The sequence below is a fragment of the Halyomorpha halys genome, unplaced genomic scaffold, assembly GCF_000696795.3.
Source record: "Halyomorpha halys isolate HHAL.00 unplaced genomic scaffold, Hhal_1.1 Scaffold12.1, whole genome shotgun sequence".
NCBI lineage: Eukaryota > Metazoa > Arthropoda > Insecta > Hemiptera > Pentatomidae > Halyomorpha > Halyomorpha halys.
Window position 1 is genome coordinate 368959 of NW_027109908.1, and position 21351 is coordinate 390309.

General features: G+C 29.6%; 1 protein-coding gene across 1 annotated transcript in view; it reads left to right on the top strand.

Moving 5' to 3' along the window:
• Positions 1–21351, top strand: part of RYa-R (RYamide receptor) — a 707678-nt gene that overhangs the window by 801 nt on the left and 685526 nt on the right. The window lies entirely within an intron of this gene.

Sequence of the window (21351 nt, forward strand, 5' to 3'; positions counted from 1 at the left end):
ATTATTTAACTATAAAGACGTAGAAGATGAATGAGAGTCACGGAAAACGCATAAATGGACGTTACAATAAAAGAAAAAAGTATGCACATTAATAAAAACAAAACACCTAATGCATATATAAACGCATAAATCCTACATAAGAGAGAGATAGTTTGGGATAGGATAGTAATTGTAAAAGATTTCGAATTTGACTTTTCATCGTAAATCCGCAATTTAAGCTCCTTGTACAAGACCCCAAGAAGAGAAAAAAGGTAGTTATTTCACACGAATATTTTATTACTTTAATGAAAACTATGTATAATTACTAGTCGAAATTAGTGAGTCTGCCAACTATAGTTAGAGAGAATAAGAAAGGGTGGCTATTTCAAACAAATAAACAAAATTAATTTTTGAGTCGCAGCTCAATATCTTTAAAATTACCAATAATAGTAGAAAACCTAATTGAAAATCATTTAAATTTGAGTAAATTTATTAAGATATTAGCCGTAATAGATCTCCTTACGTTCATTAGTTCCCGAGATATGTTTTTTAAAAAAACAAAACAACATTTCATAAAAAATCAGAAGTTAGTGAATTTATTTTGAGAAATCTATCTCAAAAACCGTTTGACGTACAGATGTCTACAAGCACTCAAAATAATTTTTTTTTCCTACCTCCTAAAACAAAGAAAAACAAACAAATTACAATATATACAAAAACAAAAATATGTACATATACCGACGATTGAAATCATTTTGTTTTGCCAGTACGGCATTGTAAGATAGGATTAAACTCAAATTAAAGCCAGAAGCCAGTTAAACGTATTATAAAGTAGTTTATTACGCCTATATTAGCAGGAGTAGTAATTTTCATAGTATTTACTATAATAAATTGATTTAGAGTTGTTCAGATAAAAATTTATGTTCATATGCGAATATCAAATAAACTACTTAGATACTTACAGTAAGTTAAATTACTTTTATTTTGAGTGCTGGCAGACATATGTACATCTTATCCTTCCTGAGATACATTTTTTCAAAAATCAACACTTTTGTCAGAACAACTAGAAATTAACATTTTGCGAATTTATTTTGTCAAATATCATAAAAACTACTACTTCTACAAAGATAAACATTATTAACAACTTTATGGCACATTTAACTAGCTTTGATTTAAGTGCTGGGAGACATCTGTACGTCTAATAATTTTTGAAATAAAGATTTTCATAAATCAAACTTATTGTCCGAACAACTACAAATCAATTTATTTTAGCAAATATCATGAAAACTATTATTTTTACGAAGGTAAAGGTCATAAACTACTTTATAGAACATTAAACTAGCTTTAATGTGGGTGCTAATAGACATCTGTATGTCGAATGGTTATTGATATATAGATTTCTCAAAATAGATTCACTAACTACTGATATTTCAGTACACTTTAATGAAATGTTGCTTTTTAAGAGGCTATACTCAGGCTCATATTATAGCGAATTTACCCTACTTTAATTGTTCTCTTAGGTTTTTTAGTGTTGTAGGTAGTTTTAAAGAAATTGAGCTCCAAATGAAAAATTATTTTTTTTTTAACGTTTGGAAGCAGCCGCTATTTTTTATTCCCCCTACCTATACTTGGCAGACTCATCAATTTAAACTAGTAATTTTACATAGTTTTCATTTAAGTAATAAAAAATTGGGGTGAAATAACTGTCGTTTTTCTCCTCTTGGGCTCTTGTAGTTTTTCTTTAGACGTAACCGAGTTTCGCAAAATTGTTGTAATTGTCTGAGAGCTTAAATGCCAAATTTTTGATAATAACTCTCTCCAAAGTATCTTTGGTTTTGTTTATTATGTAACTTTGTTAACAGCAATACAAATGAATAAATAAAAACCTACTGCGGTGGGCGCTGCAACAAAATTTCACGTAGAATCCTTTATAAGTCAATATGTTTTGTGGTGGCCTCACTTTTTTTGTGACTCGCAAATGAAAAATTTATTATTGGAAAGCCTAAATTTCCATTTTTCTGTTATTATTGAAGTTCGTATTTTAGTGTTTATCGAGACGAGTAAAACAGATATAAATCAGTTTAACAATAGATAATACCCGTAATGCAATCAGTATTAATAATATAAAATTATAAATGTTATATTATAATATTATAAAATAACAGTTTACTCGAGGAGTTTATTCCTTGTATAAATTTTTTTTCTAAATTTATTTATTGTTATTTACAACTGTAAAAATATAAGATAAATTTTTTTTAACAAAAAAACTGTTAAAATATATATTACAAGTAAATTTGATGTGTAATATTGATTACACAATTACATGATACGGACTTGACCCATTGATAAAACTCCAATTTTTGTATAACTAAATAAAAATTATCAAAGGAAGATAATATCTTGATATTCTAATCATAACAATATTAATGACACAAATTAATTGATTTCTTAACCATTTATGAAAAAACCCGAACCTCGATTGAATCAAATTTTTTTTTTTTTGTTTTTAATATATAATTATTGCTATTTACAACTGTACATTATAATACAGAATCAAAATAAACTCCATAAATACTTGCCACAATTGTATAAACATACAAAAAAAATTAATTACTTAAAATAAAAATAAAAATTTGAACAACAGTCACCGTTAGAAAAAAAACTCAAATTAATCAAGGAGAAAAATTTCTAATTTTCAATTTTTTTATCAAGCTTCATTATCTTTTTATTTTTATTTTTAATGAATAAAAAATCATTCAATAGAATCAGTAATTTTTTTTTTATTATTCTTAAGAATGAGATAATCGATTCGCATTTATTAAATATGAAAATGTATACTTTCTGAGCTAAAAACCATAAATACTACTACTAACTATTGAAATCGGAACAATCTAAAACCTTACTGGGAAAATGCTGAAAATTTAGCCAAAAACTCCATCACGATCAGATTAATTAGGCAGCGCATATAATACGAAATTAATTAGCGAATTTATTTTTATGATTTATTTACACATATAAATAAATAAAATAAAATAACTGAACTACTTAAAATAAAAATAAAAATATTTTTCCGTAGTGTGAGGGCTTTGTGCAATCTAACTGTATTTAGTGATTTTCCTAACACAATATTGAAATAAAAATCTAGTATTTAATAGTCCATGCAACCTATTATGAAACCTAAAAACTTAAGTTTAAACTTCTTAAAATTTCTAAAATTTTAAGATTTTATAAGAAAAACCTAAGCTGTTTCATAGAAAAGAGTATTTAAAATATTGAATTCTAGTATTGAACTCCAAAAGTTTTACTGGATCTACATCTTTGCCACTTGTCGCAAATCTTGCACCAATGCTTGTTAACCAAAGGAAGCAAATGACGGTGTCCACTTGTTTGTGCAAACAAACTAGATTGTTTCACAAGGAGAGTGCAAGGTCTTGAGGTCAGGGATTCAGTTCAAATTTTGTACGATAATAGATTAATTTTCCCTGTTGATGAAGATATATGGTTATAGGGGCCACTACTCAATATTTTTTTTAGATATTGCAATCGAAGATGCAATTCACTCGTTGAATTCAGTTCTGCAACAAACGATTTAGCGAAGCAGAAATGTATCAATTCCTCGTCGTTAGGAGCCGAGCTCGAGTCCGTGAAGGTTGAATAACTTTTTTTCTTTTATGTCCATTTTTACATAATGGAGTTTAAATAAATTGGATATGATATGTCTTTAATGACTAGAAACCTTATAAGAGTTTTATTTGTTATTATCATAAAATGAGAATATGTCAAACCTGTAATGTGAGGTAGGTTAAAAAAATGTATTATTGATAAAGTAATTGATTGATATTATAATATATAGTACAAATTGAATAAAATTATAGGTATTTAACTCAATGTGTGTTACTCTAATTTAATTATGTTTTATAGCTTAATAGGCAAAGATATAATTTTCACAATGGCAGAATAGCCTGCAAACTTTTAATAACAATGTTGTAGCTGTGTTATTATTAATAAGATAGGATAATTTATAACTCAGAATGTTTTCAAAAATAATTTGATTGTGATTGAAATTGTTGATTAACAGATATTTTTGAAATAGGCCTAAACGTAGGATTTGTAAGAAAATAAGGATATTGAGACTATATAGATATTTTTTTATTATAATTTATAAAAGTATTAATATTATTATTATCCTCCTACTCTTATCCTGGACCATATTTAAACTTATATATTTCAAAAACAGCTCGTCCGTCAAATTTTATTTTACAATTATTGTTAAATTATAACAAATCCTTCATGAATTCAAATCTTCTATCCACGAAAGTAATTATTAATTTTTTTTTAATGTGCATTATGATGGCAGTTGTATATAGAATCAGTTACATCAATCATAATTACATTCTATTGATTGAGCTTAATAATAACGTCAATCAATTCGCCATTCAGTCGTAAGCAATTATCTGGTATCGCCGATGCCATCTATTAAAAAAAACACTATATTTTTATATTACACTATCTACAGACCCGGCAATGCTTCACTATTGCTATATTTAAGGATGTGTATAGATTTAGTGAACATAATTGATAGTTTGATTTATTTTATTGCATTTAGTTAAATTAAATAAATATGACTTTATTTATTCTCAATATACTTCTTATTCTAGAAATATTCTGCTATAGAAAAATTAAAGGAATGTTATTCGATCACTCACAATGAATATGTTTGTGATATGGTATTATTGAAAGCTAATATCGATATTTTTTTCTGAAACTCTTTGTAAAACTTTATTAACTTTTTTAAAAAAAATATATAGATATCTCGATAAAATAATATCGAAATGTCGATACAAAAACTTCGATATCGGTATTAATGAGAATGTCAAATAACGAAAATGATATGAATTTATTAAAAGAAAATATCTAGATTATATTTCAAAGCTTTCTGTAACATGTTTAGTCTTTTAAACGAAATGTTGATACTTTGATGTCGATATTAATAAGAATTTCAAATATAAAAATCGATAAGAATTATTATTTATTTAATACCAGATCGAAGTTGGCCTTACATGGTTAATTTTTTATTTTAACAATTGATTATGGAAGGGGGGTATAGTCTCATACAAAAGATACCCCTAACTATATTAACTATTATAAATAAAACAAAAAATTAAGATAAAATCTATAATTCTTAATAAAAGATATAATTATATTAATAACAAAAACAATGAGATTTATGAATTTAACAAAATAAATAATTGACTTCTAATGGAAAAAAAAAATCCACAGAAAGTGAATTTAGGAAAAAGATGAAGAGAAAAAAAAAAGAAATTAAGATAAAATGATATTATAGAGTGACAATAACAGAACTGATAAATATAGAATTTATAATTGGATGTCTTGCAGCAGCCTGGTCTTCAGTCTTCGGGTTGAGGTTGGGTTTCCCAAGTTGTAGCTCACTGCTCCTTTAACTGTAGGTAGCTGGGAGTGGAACTTCATGAACTTTTTTTTTTTTGTAATCTTCCATTGTCTCTATTTGTATTTCCCGATGCAATTAGCTGTTTAAAATTAAATGAAATGAAAAATAGTTTATTACTCTGGGACATGGTCCCTTTAAAACAATTACAAAGACAATTTTAATTTTATAATAACATTGATTGACCATAAAACAGTGTGGCCACACTTAATTATAACTTATATACAGAGAGAAAAAAATAGACCAATTGAAAAACTAACTAAGTAAAAACAAAACAAAAAGTTAATTACAAAATATCTGTACTATTATAATAATGGGTCAGATTGGTGAAGCAAAAGGTAGTGAAATATAAGGGACTTAAACGAGAAAAGGGTTGGCACATGACGTATGCTAGAGGAAACGGAGTTCCAGAGATATGCAGCTCGGGTAAAAAACGATTTATCAAACCCATCCGTTCGGTGAGGTGGAGGGTAGATGTCAGATAAACGTGACCTGGTTGTACGGGATAGGACAGAGAATTTGAATTGCAGGATTTCTAGGATATAGGAGGGGCGTCGAGTACAATTGCTTGGAATAAAAAGGAACCTAGGAAATACTGGCATCGGAAGGATGGATAGAGCCAGTTCAGCTCGGCGTAATTCTGGATTATGTGCGTATCTCAGCTGATCCCGAAAATAAATTGTACTACTAATACATAAGACGTTTAAGTTCAAATTCAAGATAACCCGAGGGTCCACCATATACCAGGCAGCCATAGTCAAAGTGCAGGAAAACAAGAGAGCAAACTAAGAGTTGATGGGTTTTAGCTGGAAGGAGATAACGGATTCTATTGAATTGCTTTAAGGTAGCTATGGTTCGAAGGATAATTTGGGCAATGTGTGGTTTACAGGATAAAGTTTGATCAAAAATGGTACCAAGTTTTTTGACTGACGTATGGTAGGTAGGTAAGAATTATTTAAACAAAATAATAAATTTGGATAAGATCTTCCAACAGTTACAAAAAATCATCGATGGTTTTCATTATGACTTTATTTCTTTTCAATTTACTTCTTATTCGAGAAATATTCTGAAAATGTAAAATTAAAGGAATGTTATTCGATCGCTGACAACGAATATGTTTGCGATCTGTTATCATGTATCCCAGGTAAAGAAATTCCAACTTATTCAATTATTTTAAATTATAGGGACGAGATAATGCCTTGTTAAATCTTGTATTTTATTATTCAGCAATTTTCTAAATTTCAAAAAGATCAGCCCGCTACAGAGAGGCAATTTAATACAAAAACATGGCATCTCGTTAGGTTATTCCATAACAATGGAAGCAGTACCACTGACATGTACCTTCGTTATAAGATATTACAATATAATATTTAAATAAAACAAGCATCACATTAACTCATTTATTTCAGTTTTATAATGTGATAAGATAATTTCCAAAATACGGTTTCTTAAATCCTACTAACTGACCCGGCAATGTTTCCCATTTGCTAGATTTAGTGATCTACATAGATTAATTGATTAGAATTTAAAGCTTAATATAAATTAATATTTATTTATAATCTTAATTTTTTCTTGAGACTGGTAATTCTTTAATAAATAACTCAAATACTATCCAATTATAGTCTCAAAACTTTATTTCTTTTATTCGTCCAACGTTTCTGCCAATCCGGCCATCTTCAGGGACATCTCAATACTACTTTGCAAACATATAATTTAAAACAACTCTAATACTTCATTCAGGCTATTCTGCCCAGGTCAAAACATTTAAATCTAATTAGTTAATAATCCATTAAAAACACAGTCAAAAAATATTTCTTTGCAAACACTATTAAGAGACATTTATCATAACCATACTTGTAACTTTTAACCTAATAACCTTAAACTTGTGTTTGCAAAGAAATAATTTTTGACTGTGTTTTTAATGGATAATTAACTAATTAGATATAAATGTTTTGATCTGGGCAGAATAGCCTGAATGAAGTTTTAGAGTTGTTTTAAATTATATGTTTGCAAAGTAGTATTGAGATGTCCCTGAAGATGGCCGGATTGGCCGAAACGTTGGACGAATAAAAGAAATAAAGTTTTGAGGCTATAATTTGATCGTATTTGAGTTATTTATTAAAGAATTACCAGTCTCAAGAAAAAATTAAGATTATAAATAAATATTAATTTATATTAAGCTTAGGATAGAATTTGAGTTATTTATTAATAAATTAATATATTTAGTTATTTACACGTTGGATTAATGATTTAATTAATTGCTTATTATATCTATTTAGTTTATAGTGGTAAATAACATTATATAAAAAAATATATTTGGTAAAAAAAGAGAAATAACTTCAACACGACTCAACTAATCTACACTTAAGCAATGGTTTAAGTATCTATAAACTGCACAAAATTTGGAATTGATTAAGCAAATTAAAACCGGTCATATACAATTGAATGTTAAAAAGATTTTCCTTAATTTGAAAACAATATTTCGACCTTATGAAGCCATTAAATTTTTATGGTGGTAATTTAGGTGCAATTTAAGATTTTTTTGGAATGAAACAAAGTGCATATTCGTTTTAAGTACCTCAAGAAACGCTTAAGTATGAATATTCGAAAAATTTGGAAATAAAAAAAATAGTCCGAAATGTTTCCCTTAATATAATTGACATTTGATTTCTTTTGAAAAATAAAAAAATATATAAATAACTTTAACACGACTCAACCAATCTACATTAAACAGGCAGTTGTTTAGTGCTATATAAGCTGCACCTTAGTGCACAATTCGGAATCAATTAAATATATTAGAATTGGAGAAATAAAATAAAACGTTAGAAAGGATTCTCTTAATTTTTTATATATGTATTGTAATTTACAACTGTACAAAAAAAAATACAATAGGTAATTATGTGGAATGTTTCAAACACTTGAAAATCTTGGGAAGGAACAACCCAATGGTACTTCAAACATTAATTTAAATTAGGAGGTCTCATACCCTGGAAAAAGGGTATTCATGATCTTTAGTTTAACATGTTAAAGCGTTTTAAATAGCAAACTTATGTTAAATGGAGAAATATTTCCTTCTTTTACCACTTTAAACTGATATGACATATTAGGGGTACTCATGATGTGTGAAATGTAAAATGTTTCACCATGTTAAATGTTATAAATATAGGATTGTGAGCAGCCATATTTAAGGTTATGTTAAATGCATAAGAGCTCCTAGCGGATTTTTTGAGCAACTTGTTATGTAACCTTTACTTCCAAAACATCATTTTATTGTTTACTTCTGAGTTTTGATTAACGTAATTTATTACAACATGCCTTAATTGAGTGAAAAATGGAAGTTGCGTGAAAGTTTGGCTTCTGAGTGTCTTGTTGATCTTTTAGCTTGTGAGGAACAGAATCAAGATGAGCTAATTGACAACTGTCATTAAATAATTATTATTACTGTCGTCGATTGCTTTATTAGTTATAAAAACATCCCAAACAATACTAACACAATCAAAACACAAAATACCAGCAAGTAATCTAACACAACAAATAAAACGGTGATAAACTCATATAAATCTAGGATTGTGAGCAGCTATAATTAAAGTCATGTTAAATGCATGAGAGCTCCTATCGGATTTTCTAAGCTACTTGTTTTGTAACCTTTCCTTTCGAACCTTCATCTTGTTGTTTACTTCTAAGTTTGATTACTGTCATTTATTGAAACATGTCTAAATTGAGTCAAAAGTTGATACGTGAAAGTTTGGCTACTGAGTGTCTTGTTTAAAACCTTTCAAAACAGTACTAACACAATCAAAACACAAAATACTAGCAAGTAATCTAACACAACAAATAAAACGGTGATAAACTCAGCCGGTCTGTTGCGTGACGTCATTCTCAGTTTAACAGACTCTCAACCATGTTACATGTTGTATCGTTTTAACATGGTAAAAGAAGGAAATATTTCTCCATTTAACATAAGTTTTTCCATTTAACAGACTTTAACATGTTAAACTAAAGATCATGAATACCCCTGAATTAGAATCGAAAGCCCTCCGTACAATCACAGGAGCGCTTTGGAACATCTACCGATTCCCCCACTGCTCTATCCTGTTGATACTTCGCATCCGCCTTTAGTTTGTTTTTTTCTTTCTTCCATTCGGTAAGGTAGGTGTTCACCATTTTCCTTTTTTTTTTTCTTATTTCTTTTATTTTCTGACTACTTTTTTATTTATTATTATTTCCGTTTTCATTGGTTGCCTAATATCTTTTTTGTAAACTTTGTTTATTTTTACTTGTCACTGTACATATTATTTTTACTTCCTTTAATTTACTCTATTCATTCTGAATTTAATTTTCACATATTTTAAACCACACCTTACTTTTATTTCATGTTATCTATTCTGTAACTTTGTCACATTAATTTATTTGTTTAAATCATTTTTAGCCCTGATGAAGCTACAGAAAGTTGGACGAAACGTTGGCTCATAAATAGTTTAATTAGTATTTGAGTTCTTTTAACCACACTCGGACCATCTTTATTTTATATGCTACACATGTTCAATCAACGATCTTTTAATACATAAACTATGACTTATATATGTAGCTTTGGAACAATCTCTTTTAAATTAAATATTTTTAATTTTTTGTTACATATTTATCTTAAAATAAATATTTTGACTTTCTTATCACATGAAAATTCCATCCTTAGTTATTATACTTCAACTACATAAAGAAGTACCTTGTGAAAGTATTTTTTAGTTTTATTTAGAGCTATACAGATACATAGTTAATTAAAACAAAAAAAGATTTTATTAAAAATAAAAATAAATAAAGGATGAACATTTCTCATTGTTTTTCAATTTAAAAAAAGAAAAAGAAAAAAAGGAGATTTTGTAAAGGATCAAAGCTGAAGTACAATCGTTGAAGCTCCCTCAAAACTGACGCTGATTGATTGAGACAAAGCGTTCACGAGATAAAGAGTTTTCGGTAAAAATAGACTTAGTAAATGATGCTCGGAATTTAATAAGTTCCAGAGAGGTACAACTCTGAGGTAGGGTAGAAGATAATAACTTCTGCCTCGTTAGTAATCATCTCCATGATTGGAACGTTTCGTGTTCTTGTTTTTTTTTTTTAATGATCCTTCTTATATGGTGGGCCTTATGTTGTTATATATTATTTTGATGCTTTATAATTATTGATAGGTATTACAATCTGCCACACAGTTGTGGTAATAGTGATGAATGAGCACATTCATACTAAAATAAAATGAAATAAGAATAAAAATAAATAAATAAATGAAAAAAAAAACTCATAAAAATAAATACAATATCTCTTAAAGTATATAAAAACTGAAGGATAAAGAAAATAATATAATATAAAATAATACTGTTTGAACCGAATATGAGAAATATCATCGTATGTTTTTTTTCAAAATTATGGTGTTCTATTTCAATAGACTTTAACACTAGAAGTGGGGGCATAGTGCAGTGACGTTTCTTCCGCACTTCCTGGATAAGAGAGTTGTAGCAGGTGCCATCCTAAAACTTGTGGGGAAGGTGAGACGGAAAGGAAATATCGGACAACCTTATGTTCTGCCAGGAGTCCAACCAAGGACTACGTGGCTAGATCTGTGTAGGCAAGAGGTGTTACGGTTGTCATGGTGAAAACAAAACACGAGCGATATGTTTGAGACGAGTGGGTTTTGTTTTTGGTGAAGGCGACAGTTTTTGATTTTCGAACACGTATGTTCAGACGAGTGGGTTTTGATTTAGTGATGGTGACAGTTAGATTTTTGAACACGTTACGACTGTTCAATGTGAAGTGGTGATAGTCTATCAGGCCCTCCGGCTTTACTGTTTGAACCGAAACAGCACCATATGAGAAATGTTATCGTATATGTTTTGTCTTTTCAAAGTTATGGTGTTCTACTTCAATGTACGGTCATTAGCACTAGAAGTTAATGTCTACTTCCTGCACGTCCTGGATAGGAGAGTTGTAGCATCATCTTTATAATTCTGGGGAAGATGAGACGATGCCCGCAAAGGAAATAACGGGTAACCTTGTGTTCCGCCAGGAGTACACCAAAAGACTACGTGGGATTCGAAATAAGTTTTATTTATTTATTTTATATTCGCTTTTATACTTTTTTTGTATAATAATGTAAATTTATAAGGTTAAGCATTTAAGTTAAGGTTAAGTCAACCTATAAGTTTTCGTCGTTTTATTAATTGATAAGAATTCATTTTTTTTTCCTTTTTCATTCTGTTTACATATATTTCTTCTTCTTATTAAACTTTTGTATATATAGTTCTGCTGTTCTTTCTTATGCATGTACTCTGCTTTCAACTTGTTAATTTACTTTTTTTTTTTTTTTTTGTTCATGGAATATTACGATAATTCAACTGGTGGGTAGGTAACACCCCTAGATTTTCTGTTATCTACATGTAAAGGTATTCGCCAATGGTCATAATTCGACAATTGTTTATGTAGGGGTATATTTTAGTTATATTGTGGGCATAATGCTTCGGGGTCCAAGAAAAAATAACGTAGCGCCTAAGGAATAATTTATTCTTTATTGTTTTATTTTTTTTCCTTCCGTTTTTCGATTATATTTTTTATTTTTTTATTTTCCTTTAACTAACCCCCTTCTCCGCTGAGCGTGGGCAAGTATAAACGATAAATATACAACTAAGGATAAATCAAAATCTGTGGTTATACATTTTATAAAAAAAACTGCTTGTTAATTGGTCCAGTAATTGAAAATTTTATTGTGGGCAAATATTCGAAGCATTTCCTTTTATATCCTCACAAGATTTACAAAGATACATATCATTAATGGTCAACAAAAAAATTATGGATATATAAATATATACACTTACAGATTTGACCCCGTCATCAAACTTTGATTATAAAATTATGAAAGTATACTGAGTACTGACTACAAATTCTTTCTGAGTACTGGCAAAATAATCAGTATTTAACACGCTTGAACATATTACATGATAACTAGACAACATTCAGACAACACTGATTCATGGGCGTACCCAGCGGGGCCAGGTGGCCCTCCTAAAAAGTGAAAAAAAGATTTAATGAATTAAAAAAAATTTTTTTAAAGCAAATAACAATTTTAATAACCGATAAAGCACTGCGACAATTATATATAATGTTCTAAAAATTCTTTGTTTTTTTTTTAAATTTATGTATTGATATTTACAACTGTATATAAATACATCAAGTAAATTTGAGGAAATCATAATGGTATGTTAATGTAATTCTAAATTATTATTATTCTCATCCCCTTCATATGAAGTACAATGTTTTTTCGTTTTTTCCTATTTATTTATTGCAATTTACATCTGTGTTTGCATAAAAACACATTAAGTAAATTTGATGTAATATAAAAATGGAGTAAAGACAGGCATTGACGCATTAATTCAAATCTTGAAGAAGATGGTTAGGAGTGCGGTCACAAGAAAACAAAAATAGTACCTACAACTATTTATTTGCCGACGTTTAGCCCCACTTTGTAGAGCTTCATCGGGGCTAGAAAGTTACAAAAACAACTTAAAATATTTAGACATAATAGGATAAGATACTACCGATAAATTAAGGTAGAGTTAAAATTATGTAAATATAAGCGAAAACAAAATATTACTCTAACTTAATTTAAAAAATATGCTAACTACTATGTTAAAATGAACAGTAGACGAATAAAAAATGAACGTAAAATAGAAAAGTAGAAATGAGAAAACAACATTTAACATACCAAAAAACGGATAATAAAGAAGTAAGTTAAGATTACATAAAAGTCGAGAGAGAATAAATACAATAAGATTAATAATAATAATAATAAATGAATAAAGATCAAATCAGGATCCTGATTTTATTTACAGTTATTTATTGCGTAATTTTTTATATTCTTATCATTGTCTATTTCATTTCCTCTTTTCTTTCATTTGTATATTATTTTGTTTTCCCTTATATTTATTTAATTTTAACTCTACCTTCATTTATCGTTAGTATCTTATCCTATTATGTCTAAATATTTTAAGTTGTTTTTGTAACTTTCTAGCCCCGATGAAGCTCTACTAAAAATACATTGTTCGTATATTAAGCTTGATTATCTATCAGACATTTAAAAGTTTCTGTATACATGTTAGAGTAATAAAAAAAACATTAGGTTATATTATAATTTATAACAGCTGTATACACTGCTCATAATGATGCGGAAGTAGTAGATGAAAGAATATGTATATTTCAAATTTTGATTTATCGTTAGTTATATATTTATAGTTTATATTTGCCCATGCTCAGCGGAGAAGAGGGTGAGTTAAAATATAACAGATAATCACAAAAGGAAAGAAAGAATAAATCGTTCCTTAGGCGCTATGTTATTTTTTTCCTACTTGGAAATAACTGAAACCCTGAAACAATGACTCCAATATGCCCACGATACTACAACCACATCCCCTCTGTATAAACAATTATCAAACTACAAACACTGGGGAATATAGGGGTAATACACACCTGTGAAATGAACGTAATATTAAGTGAACAACAACAAAAAAAAAAGAAGTAAATTAACAAGTTGAAAGCAGTGTACATGCATAAGAATGAACAGCAGAACTATATGTACAAAAGTTTAATAATAAGAAGAAATATATGTACACAGAATGAAAAAGGAATAAAAAAAAGAATTCTTATCAATTAATAAAACGACGAAAACTTATAGGTTGACTTAACCTTAACTTAAATGCTTAGCCTTATTAACTAAATTTACATTATTATACAAAAGAGTATAAAAGCGAATATAAAATAAAAAAATAAAACTTATTTCGAATCCCACGTAGTCTTTTGGAGTACTCCTGGCGGAACACAAGGTTACCCGATATTTCCTTTCCGGGCTCATCTTCCCCAGAAGTATAAAGATGATGCCACAACTCTCCTATCCAGGACGTGCAGGAAGTTGATATTAACTTCTAATGTTAATGACCGTCCATTGAAGTAGAACACCATAACTTTGAAAAGACAAAACATATACGATAACATTTCTCATATGGTGCTGTTTCGGTTCAAACAGTAAAGCCGGAGGGCCTGATAGACTATCACCACTTCACATTGAACAGTCGCGACGTGTTCAAAAATCTAACTGTCACCTTCACTAAATCAAAACCCAATCGTCTGAACATACGTGTTCCAAAATCAAAAACTGTCGCCTTCACCAAAAAACAAAACCCACTCGTCTCAAACATATCGCTCGTGTTTTGTTTTCACCATGACAACCGTAACACCCCTTGTCTACGTAGATATCGCCAGTGTTTTTATTTCACCATGGCAACCATAACACCCCTTGTCTACGCAGATATCGCTAGTGTTTTAATTCACCATGGCAACCGTAACATTACCACCCACCTGTTGAATTATCGTAATATTAAGTGAACAACAACAACAAAAAAAAAGAAGTAAATTAACAAGTTGGAAGCAGTGTATATGTACAAGAAAGAACAATATACAGAGCTATATAAAAGAATGTTAAACAATAAAAAAAAATATATGTACACAAAATGGAATAGAAAAAAAAAGATTATTTTATAAGACAAAAAAACAACTTATGGATTGACTTTTCTTAAATCCCCTAACTTAACCTGACTGACTAAATTGAAACTATTATACAAAAGAAGAACATCAAATAAAAAAAAATTTTTTTTAGTAGAAACCCCATGTTGTCCTCCGGTGTATTCCTGCCAGAACAGAAGAGTTGTCAGTTATCTCCATTTCGGCCACCGTCTCATCTCCCCAAGAAGTATGAAGACGACCCCTGCCAACTTTCGCTATCCAGGACGTGCTGAAGAAGAGTTTCCACTTCTAGAGTTAATGACAGTCCATTGAAGTAGAACACCGTAATTTAGAAAAACGATAACACTTCTTATATGGTGATATTTCAATACAAACAGTAAAGACACAGGGTATAACTGATAGACCTGATAAGCTATAACTACTTAATCTTTAACAATCGTATCGTGTTCACAAACCATTCAGTAACCTTTTCAAAAAAACGGCCCCTAACCTACGCAGATGTCGCCAGTGTTTTATTTAACCATGACAACAGTTGTTTAAGGAAAACGATGTGTGAGGATTGACGAATGAAGATAGGAAGAGGTTGCACGTAAGACGTAGGATTTACTAAAGGAGCCGGTTCTATAGGAGGGCATATATAAATCAATCGGTTGGGATCTGGTGTTTAATGAGTGGATGGATAAACGAAGAGTGAGGAGATCAAGGATATAGGTAGGTTTTTTTAATTTTAAAACCTTGGAATAGGGATACATGAAGGAGGTATCTTCGGATGGTTGGATAGTGCCATTTCAACTGCATATACCAACGGGATACATGAGAACGCCTGGAAAACCTGAAGATAAATCTTCAGAAGGAAGCAATTCATGAGTCTCTTCAGTCTCATCTCTAGACCTGCAGATAGCCTTCTATAGACCAAGGAACCGTAGTTGAAGTGGGGTAAACAAGAGAGCTCATAGTATCAGCTGACAGGTATCCTGAGGAATGGAAAAACAGAACTTTAAGAGATGTTTAAGTACAGTTATAGATTTGCGGGTGATCTGGGATAAATTCCAGGAGAGGTGTTGGTCAAAGGTGACTTAGAGGTTTTTTATTGTGGGGTAGAAGTGAATCGATTCGTTATTAAAGAAAAGTAAGGGATAGGAAGGGAGGGAATACAGGAGGCGCTTGGAACCAATTATAATGCCCTTAGTTTTTCCAGCATTCAATATCAAGTTGGAACCTATGCAAGGTTAGCAATGCTATATCTTATCCTAAACAGAAATTCCAAACTAAAACCAGAAACAACTGTTCTTATATTTAAAACAATTCACAGACCACTGTGAAATCTCTTCAAAATAAAGTCCTAAGAATCGCAGTTAATGCTCCTTGGTTCATAAGAACATAAGAAATAGCCAATTGCAACCATGTAAGGCCCACCAGGCCGATCTGGTATAAAATAATAAATATATATATATATATTGATATAATATCAAGTTGTTGTTTATCGCCCCCGAGTTAATGCTATTTATATCTTCTTGCATCCTTTGTTTGGTCTGATCAAAGACTGTCAGCCCACCATGAGAAATAGAATTTAGAATTTCTGTATGTTAATTTAAAAAGTATCAAGATATTGAGTACTCAATGAAAGTAAAATTTGTGGAAATCATTCTAAGCAGGATTTCATATTATTTAATTCTCGAACTAGATAATTTTAGAATAAAATTCTATTTAGAAATACAACACAATAAATTCTCCATTACATAAATAATTCCTCTAAAGTTAAGTGGGTCATACGTTGGGGCGGTGTCATTTGCATTTTAAATGAGAATATCTTGTCTTATAATGGGCTTTGTGCTTTTAGCTTTCAGCCTCTTCTTTATAATTCACAATATAATTTGTTTAATTTCTAAATTGAGGTAATTTGTATTTTTTTTCATTATTATAAAATTCAAAGACACATAACTAATAATTAATAATTAATATATAGATAATTAATTATTTTATGTATGGTTGTTTTTTTTATTTATTTTTATACCAGATCGGCCTGGTGGGCCTTACATGGTTGATATAACTTATAGTAAATATATTTTTTAACAGTTGATTATGAGGGGGTATAGTCATACAAATTACACCACTAACTATATAAAATGTTCTTATTAAAAGAAAAAAAATAATAAAATACATAGATAAGCATAATGCTTTTTAATAAAAGAGGAAAGTAAAATTAATAAAAAAAATAATGATATTGGTACACTTAAATAAAACAAACAATAGTTTTCTAATAGTATAAAGAAACAAGTTAATTTGAAAGAGGGAACAGAGAAGAAAAGAGAAAAATATAATAATGAATAATAATAAGTAAATAGAGGTAGTGTGACTATGGATTAATTTTATATTTATTAAAAATTTATAAAAGAATGTCCTGCAGCAGTCTGGGCTTCAGTGTTTGGGTTGATCTTCTACAAGTTGTAAATGATAAGTGAGGGAAAAAAGAAAAGTGTTTTGTAAAAAAGGTTTTAAATCTAAGAAAACATTTTTTAGAAAAAGTTACATGCGACAAAGGCAATTGCCTGCAATTTTAAGATTTTGAAAAAGATATGTCATCAATATTGAAGATGGTATCCTTGAGAATGGCCTGAGGGCCGAAACGTTGGAAAAATCGTAAAGAATAAAAGTTGAGATAAAAAAAAGGATCAAAATTGTTTTTAAATTAAGAATATGTAGATAATATTAGAGTGAAGTGGAATAAATAAAATTATATCGTTTATATAAATTATAAACTGTATCACACCATACCGAAATCCGATCATTCCAATCAACCTTGAAAACTGATGGGATGGAATGATCGACTGCACAGTTTTCCACCCGGTTTTCAAGTCGGTCATATTTCAGCAAAAATATACTACTTAAAACAAAAGGAGTTTTAATTTTAATTTTGATTATGTGGTTATTTAAACAATTTTAGTTTTGGGAAAACTGTATATTGAAAAATGTATGAAAAACGTACTTTTGTTTAATAGTTCTCAAATTGAAGTTTGCATTATAAACCATATATTATCTTTTATGGAGGATATTTGCCAAAATTAATTTTCATTATTCTTATTCCTAGTAATTTGGAAAAAAATGCGCATTGGGAGCTATTAATCTGACTAAGTCTTATAAGTGCTCAAATTTTTCAAACACTTTCAAAAAAGTTATATTAATAAAAAAAAATCATTACTGTTTTTTGTGTGGCTGATAGCTTTAAAGGCATCGAACATTGAGGGAAAAATGAAAATGATCATAGACTAATAGTTTTTAAGCTACCATTTGGTTATTTAATCGTATTGTTTCGGGAACCGAAGGTCTGAATTGGGGGGCTACCACAATGTAGGCATTACTAGCGCCCAGTGTGGTCAACGGCAAAAGCTTACCTCTTCTAGCCCCCTCTGTGGGAAGATGAAGAAACATGAGCAAGAGTGAGCTATCTTATTTTTCTACAACCATTCCATTTTCTTCACTCTTATTTAGAGAAAAAATGAGTGAGTTGAGACGCTCTGAAGTGCCTCCCGGAACAGAGGAGGAGGGAGGAAATCGAGGAATGAAGATAAGATAACCAAAACATGGAGCAAGTCCACATCAGTAAATGTAGTTCACAACATCCTTCATCATCATCATCAATAGGCATACCTCTAAAAGATGTTTTAGATGTTTTTCTAGACCCTTGATCAAAATTAATTAACTCTTGCTAACAATAAATGTTCGGTTTCGGCCACCCCCTACACCATCATTCTATTAATAATTATTTTCATTACGATATATAGTACACTAGAATTCAACCAGCCAATCAAAAGTGAAGGTGCGCCTGACCTTAAGTTGAAGTTTTTTCTTTTAATTTAGATAAGTGTATGAAGTCACTTATCTAAATTTAAAAAAAAAGTACACCATGATCTTTTTCAGCAATACATTTCCTTGTGTTTTAAAGATTATTTTTTAAAAATAGATTCAAGATAATTGCCGAAAACCGTATTTCAATGAAGATGAAGGTCCAACAATGAAGAAAAAATCTAGCGTTGCGTCCGATCTTAAAACTTTCACTCACTAAGCTACCAGCGTCCCCAAGTTTTGTGTAGATTGGTGGGTTTGTATTGTAGTTATAGCCATTTATGTGATTTTTGAAAAAAATCTAAAGACTAAAGACTGGACAAAACCAAAATTATAAACAAAACTTTTTATTTATTTCTCTGTTGCTGACTATGAATTTTAGTATCTCGATATGAGAATGACAAATACAAATTTTGCAACTACCAATAATACAACAGTTTAACAAAAGATAACGAACCAGTATTGTGATGTGGAAAAATCGGATTTATTTGTTTTTCTTTCAGTTATTCATCATTTTTTTTTTATTTGCTTGTATTTATAAATTGTATATTATTTCTAACAATGAGAACTGATTATTCCTTTCAAATAAACAAGATTGAAGGTACTTTATGAGAATATTTTACGTTTTATTCTCTTTTTCTCATATTTACTTTTACCATTTTCTCGTTCTCTATTTGTTTCACTATTCTTTCCTAACGTCATTCTTACCTCGTCATAAGTGTTTCTTACTTCACTTTATATTTTGTTACTTTATTCTAGTATTTTATTTACATATTTCATTAATTATGTATATTTTATTTCTCTTTGTTTTTTCCATTCTTTAATTTTAAATTATTATTATTGAATTGAAATATGCATATTTCTTTGTAACTTTATATTTGTATATCCTTCATTAGGGAGCGCGGTAGCCACGGGGTAAAGCGAGTGGCTACTAACTTTAAGGACCCGAGTTCGAATCCCGCTGGGCTGAAAATTATTTTCTGTTACACTGTAGCCGTGAGTCAACCCCTCTTGGGGTACCCAATTAAGAAGGGTTAATTAATTAAAGGTACCCAATTTAAGAAGCTGGGTAGCTTCTTAAATTGTGTACCCTTAATTAAGTAAAAATCTGGGGATCAAGCGCGATTTCGACCAAATCACCTCCTTGCACAACCGTTGGTCTACTAACATTACTTCCTTACAGTACTGAACCCCTGACCCTTCGTGGGTGGTAGAGGTACAGATTTTAATTTTCAGATTTCCTTAATTATGTTATTTTATTTACATGTTTAATTACCTATATATACGTTTTATTTCCCACTTCTTTAATTAATTTATTTTTAATAATTTTCATTTTTCTACATCTATTTATTGTAACTAAATTTTCATTTATATTTTATTGATTTTTTTTCTCTTACTTAATTTTAATTTTAATCTTCTCATACAGACTTTATCTTGTTATAACACTTATAACTATTCTATTCTGTTAAAACTATTTATATATCCATAATGTTATTTTATAATATTTTAATCATTCTTTATATCCTTTTATTTATTGGTTACTGTCTTGCTTTTTGTTCTTTGCCCTTATGGAGGCTAAAAAGTCTGGCTGAAACGTTGGGATTAATAAATAAGTTTTCAACTTTTTTGTATTCTTCTCTGACCTTACTACTACTCAACTATCTTTTGATTAATATTATTATACCTCTATTTTACTTATTTATTCTTACAAAATTATAAGTTATCATAATCTCAAGATTATTTTTTCGTACCCTCCGCAGGAAATAGATATGAATGATAAACAAATATGCCTGTTGTAAATTTTCTATAGGCATATTTGTTTATCATTCATATCTATTTCAAGTGGAGGGTACAAATAAAAATTTAAGTTATCTTGAGATTATACGTTATATGGAATTAAAAGCAATTTTTAAATATATTTATTTGAAAAGAGACCGTTAATGGTTTTCGTTCATTATTATTGATACTTGGTTACACTCTTTGATAATGGGAAAATGAAGTAATAGGGAAATGAATTGAAATAATATCGAAAATATGATCATTATGGAAGGAAAGACGAATCAATTTGTGACAAATAAAAGAAGGAATTCTCGAAGATGGGGGCTGAAGGAGATGTTTGCTCGGCCCGGTAACAAGGTCATTCGTTTTCCTCGCCCTGAAATTTCAGTGGATTTATCTTTGAGGAGGATCCGAGCATTCTTTGGGGATTCGTCTCCTTTCTTTTTTATGAATCGTTGGTATTTTTTAGGATTAGCTTTTGAAAGATACTTTTTTTTTTCTTATTACCCTAACAAGTTACAATTTGGTAGTAATGCCCTCGAATTATATTATACGGTGTTTTACTTCTTCTTTGAGCGGTCGACAACCTTATAATTCAACTTGTTTTCAGATGTAACAACAGATCTAAACCAATTGTTTGAAAAAAGTTCATCAACGTCTCTCTCTCTCTCTCTCTCTCTCTCTCTCTCTCTCTCTCTCTCTCTCTCTCTCTCTCTCTCTCT